This window comes from Pinus tabuliformis, chromosome 4_2 (genome assembly GCF_031772625.1).
Source record: "Pinus tabuliformis cultivar Carrire ecotype Pingquan chromosome 4_2, CPIR1, whole genome shotgun sequence".
In the NCBI taxonomy this organism is placed as follows: Eukaryota; Viridiplantae; Streptophyta; class Pinopsida; order Pinales; family Pinaceae; genus Pinus; species Pinus tabuliformis.
In genome coordinates, this window is record NC_142304.1 from 1,011,428,347 (window position 1) to 1,011,434,279 (window position 5,933).

Sequence of the window (5,933 nt, forward strand, 5' to 3'; positions counted from 1 at the left end):
CTCTCTCGCATCTTCCAAAAATCTGTCAACTTCTCTTGTGCGCTTCCGTCCATCTCTGCAAGACTCTGCTTGAGTGGATGTCTCCACTCCTAGAACCTTTGCATGTGGCTGCTCTGCATTAGTCTAAGGCTCCTCCCCCTAAGGAACCAATAGTTCTTCCACAGCCTGCAGTTGGAGCTCCCTCTCAAGGGAAACTTGCATGGCCTTCTGCTCATCAAACTTGAGATCTCTGTGAACCACTGTCCTCTGACTGGTAGGCAAGTACACTTGATAGTTGTGAGGTGTATTAGTGTACCTCACAAATATCCCCAACTCTATTGTCGGCTCAAGCTTATTCTGTGCATCCTTTGTCACATGGAAATATACTGATGAGCCAAATATCCTAAAGTGACCCACATCTGGTTTCTTACTAGAGAAAGCTTCCTCTGGTGTCTTCATCCCAAGTATGTGATACAAGGTTATATTCTGCAAATAGACTGTTGTGTTACATGCCTCAGCCCACAAGTGATGTGGTAGGCCTTGGTCATGCAACATTTCCCATGCTACCCCTACAATAGTTCTATTCTTCCTCTCGACCACACCATTCTATTGTGGGTTATGAGGTGTCGTCAACTCTCGTTTAATTCCTTTCGTTGCAAAGAAGTCCTTAAACTCTTGAGAGACATATTCTCCACCATTGTCGCTTCTCAAGGCTTTGATCTTCTTCCCCAAACCTTTCTCGACCAAAGCTTTGAACTCACAAAACATTATGAAAGTTTGGTCCTTCTGCATGAAATAAATCCAGCATTTACAAGAATAGTCCTCAATGAAAATCACATAATACCTTTGATTCGCTATGGATGTTGTCAAGAATGGTCCACACAAATCAATATGAACTCACTCTAAGATAGCCTCTGCTCGACTGTCTCGATCATGAATGGAAGACTTGGTGTACTTTCCCAAGGTACAACCTTTACATGTGTCAACTTTCTTAAGTTTACCTTTGGGAAGTGATGTAGATATCTATTGCATTATCTTCAAAGCCCCATGATGCAAATGGCCCAACTACCTGTGCCACAACTCGAAAATGTCTTGGCTTTGCACCAATTCTATTTTCGTACTCAATGCTGCACAATCATCTACCTCTAGTTTATAAAGATTCTTCACCTGAATCCCTATCCTCTTGGTCTGACCCATGGCTATGTGTCTTAGGAACGCCTTTCCTTTGCTGAAGACCACATCGTAGCCTTTGTCCTCTAACATCACTATCGATACCAAGTTCTTCTTCAGTCCAGGCACATACATCAAATCTGTCAAGGTGAGAGGAGCTCCATGCTCCCTCTAAAAATCAACCGTGCCCACTCCTGAAACACTATACCTTCCGTCGTCACCCATACCTATGCGCATCTTGAGGTCTTTCTCCTCGAAGGCACTAAATAAATTTTTATCATCAGTCATGTGAAATGAGGCTCCACTGTCAAGACACCACACACAACCCATCATCGATGACACCATGCATGTGATGAGGGTAAAGTCCATTTTGAACTAAGAGGTTAATGCCTCACCTTCCGATCCTTCTGAGGATCCCTTCTTGGACTTCTTCGATGGGGAATTAGTTGAATAATGTCCCATCTTGTGACAACTAAAACATCTTACTTTAGACATGTCACCCGTCTTCCCTCCATGAGAAGAATTCGATTTGAAATGGGAAGCCTTCCACTTCCCTTCCCTTACCTTACTTGCGAAGGCCAGATTTTCTTCATCATCATTCTTGGATGAAGAACCATCTCGTGTGCTCCTCCTGATCTCCTCCTACATAAGATCAGACCATAGTCGTTCCCAATTCGGTAGTTTCTCCCTTCCATTCACAGAGTCCTAGTAGTTATTCCAATTCTTTAGAAGGCCAAGGAGAGCGAGGCTCACCATATCATCATCGACAATAGTTATTCCCATATGGCCAAGCTCATCTCTACAGGTGGTGAGCTTTTTCAGATATCTAGAAATAGTATCGCCCTTCTCCATCTTGATTCTTCGAAGCTTATCCTTGAGCGCCAATTTCCTCTGGTCACTACTGTTCTGGTAGAGGTCCTTCAATGTCTTCGACATTGAAAATGGAGTATCCTTCCCATGGAGACTCGAGACAATATGGTCTTAAACCCCCTCAAGGATGATCTGTCTCGCCTTCGCCACACACTTCTTCCACTCAGCCAACTCTTGTGCATTAGTTTAAGCTGGCTTTGGGATTTCTCGATCAATGAATTCCTTCAAGCCATTGTCTTCTAATATAGGCTCCATTCTATCTTTCCATGCTATGTAATTCGAGCTACCTTCCAAGGCATACTCGAGTCTCAATCCATAGAACACCATTGGCCAACTTTGAAGTATAATATGAATTCGATTTTCACCTGCAACCCTGAACTTCAAACTTCAAATTCTCCTCTCAGTATACTATTCACAGCTCTGATACCATGTAGAAAATTTGTGATAGGTTAACCTGATAATGCAATATAAATCAGAGCAAAATATTATAACCTACTTCTACTATCAATTTGCGGAAACTTAAAATATCGAGCTGAACAATATAACCAAAAGAAGAAGAATGAATGGCACAATACACATGAAAATACTTTGGAGAAAATCTCAGATAAAACCCCACACTATTGTATTATCATACATGGTGGAAATACATAGGAATTATACAAAGCCTTAGCTCTCACAGCTAGATAGCTTTCAGTAAAATCCTCACAGATGCTCACAGGCAATCTTGGATTCTCTCCAGCCTTCCTCTCTGCCCTCCAATCTCCTATTTCCTTGCGTTGTTCCTTGTGGATGATTAGCCTCTTATCAAGTGGAAAACCAAACCTTCAAAACTGCACAATCCTCAAGGATGAATCGTTGACTGCATGCATGAGTTTTGTCCATCAGAAAAAACATGCAACTGATAGTACATTGTCCTTGAACATTAATCTGAACTGGGTCTTTCTCATAATAAACATGCATTAGTTTCTGATGAGGAAATCTTTAGTTAACTGGAGTAGCACTAGTTGAGTGCATTAATGCATCAACTGACTGTTAACTCACTATTAGTTCCTCAAACAATTTGGAACTAATTTAACTGGACTTAACTCAGTAAACTGAGTTAACTTATTACAACTCAAATATAACTCAATCTTATCTCGTTAATTTAAGGGATAACTCTTGCATGACTTCAGAAAGACTTCTAACTTGAATTTCTCCAACTTATTAATTTAAAATAAATTAATTAATCATTCTCAAGTAGTTGTCAAGACTAAATTCGATTTTAATTCATAATTTAATTCAAGGACAAATTAAACTGGAATATTCTTGTTGCCATATTTCAACAATATGTTGTTTGAGAAGGAATTATAATTGTATTGGCATTTTTTGTTTGTCATAAGTTTCTAATTATGTTCAATATTACTCTGGTTTATAGTCTATATTATGGAAGAGGTTAGAAAACTAGTTTAATGGTCTAAAGGTATTTATATAAGGAATCAAGTGCACGTAAAAGCTCAGCATGGATAGTTGTCGAGTTAGTTAGGTATTTATGGATCTCGGGAAGGATCCCTGATTCTTTGAAGACATGAGAGTTTTTTTCTGGTGAGGTTATGTGACAGCTTGGGACGTTGTACGATAATTGACTATGGTAGATCCATGTTTTGGAAGTTCAAGAGTGGAACTCGGGAATCCGACTTACCAACTACACCTTTACGAGGGTTAAGTGACAAGTTGATGGAGTTAGTAGCCTAGAAGATTTTGAAATGATAATGATGGAGGGGGACTTACAGGTGTAGATACATGTATGTAGATATAATAGTTGATTGAACCATATACAGTAAGGGCATCCTAGTAGACTGGTGGTTGCAGTGCTTGGTACCGGTGCATTATGGTATATGGTTATTCCTTTATATGGACATCAACATATTATTTTTTATCTTAGTTATTAACAGTAGGACCAAATCTAGACTTTGTTGATTGCGATCGAGACAAGTAGCCATTAAGAGGGGTACTTGGAAAATATAATTCGTACTTGAATTAGTTGTGATTATGTCTCTAGTGTTGAGGCCTAGTTGGTTAAAAGATTCTCTCCAACTAGTTAGCTTCCTAGATTGGTGTATGTTTGACATATTCACTCAACTAAGAGATTGTATGTCAAACATAGATTAGCTATATCAAGACAGATTCTTTTATTTATATTTTATTATTATTTTGATTTGAATTAACTTTTTTTTGTGAGTTATGCAATTTAAATCACCACAAGTTTCAGTTCATTGGCTAAAAAAAACGAACGGAAAGTGACAGCTCGGAGTCTTGCACAAGGAAATGTAATTTTAAATCACGACAAGTTCGAGTTCATTGGTTAAAAAACACGAACGGAAAGTGACAGCTCCGAGTCTTGCACAAGGAAATGTATGTCTGTCTATCTATCTATCTATATATATATATATATATATATATATATATATATAAAATTTAATATTGTAGTATTTTATAGGATATTAATGTGTAATTATAAGAATATTTAATATAATTTACTCTATCTAAGTAACATTAATTTTTTTTCCAAGGAAAAAATTAGCAGCTTTCTATTAATAAAAATGAAATTTTACATAAAGTAGATGTACAAAGCATTTAGGAATTGTCCCAAGAGACCAGTGTATGTGCTTGACACACACATTGTAGCAGAGCTACAAAAAATAAAAAACAAAATTAGAATTTTCCAGATAAACTGGGCTTTTCTTTTTTGCCTTTTTTCTTTTGGACTTTTTGCGGAATCCTAAGTGATGGACAAGTAGAAACAATTGACAACTCATTATTTCTGATAATGTTTAGGGCTTCTTTATTTGAGTCTCAGCTCTCAGATATGTGAGATCGCTTAGTTCCACCTATGCCTTGATTGTTGTTCTTTCCTTTATTTTTTTTTTCAAGTGTTAGAACTACTACTAAGTTATTTGGATTCCCTGCATGTTTGTTCTATTCCTCCTTCTCTTCTCCCTCCTCTTGAGAGCCTTGTTGTTCTTGTATCTCCGGATGTTGTTGGGTCATCCATTTCTTCTTCCTCTTCATCTGATGATGGAGGATATTCGAATTGCCATCCTTTTTGATTTTGCGGTCTCTTCTCTGTTCTTTTCTTTGCTTTTTTGCATGTGTTCTGCAAGTGCCCTCTATGATGGAAAACCTGGCATCTAAAGGCAGCTTTTTTTAAATCTAACAATTGTGTCCACTTGAAGTCTTGATGTTTTAGGTGAATACAATCCATAATGCCTTTTCTTAAATCCATCTCCACACAAATTTGGGCAAAATAAAAGATCCCTTTGTCCATTCTTTATGGATCCATCTTTAGGAATATTCCCAAAGCGTTTCCAATGCCTTCTAGGACCTGGTGGTGCCAAAAAGGGACCAAAAAGTTATGTAGCATTACCCAAAACAACATTTTTGTAACCACCATTGAGTTTGCATCAAAACTAGGAAACCATGGGGTTACGAATAGACTCCCCCTTCCCCAGAACCATGGTCCATCATTTATGACAAAATTGATGTTTTTTTTATTATCAAACTAAAACACAAAAAACCCATTATATTGACAAATGATAGCTTTTTCTTGTAAAATAATGAATATACCACTTACTTCTCGTAATTCTATAAACAAATCTAGGGCATTTTCCATCTTCTCAAAAATGTATGGACTTGGGATTATCATATTTGGGTTTTTTTGTTCTATGTGGTAGATTTCCCTCTTAATGAATCTTTGAACAAAGTCGGACCCTTGTTTATCGATGATGATCTAGTTGGTGTGCTTGCTCCTGGGGCACCTCCTTATAGCCTTAAATTTTGGATAATGGTAGAGTTTCTTTGAATACCATAGTCTTTAAAATGGATCTCATCTTGCAACACTTTCCAAGAAAATCAAACTTTGAAATGAAGCATGAATA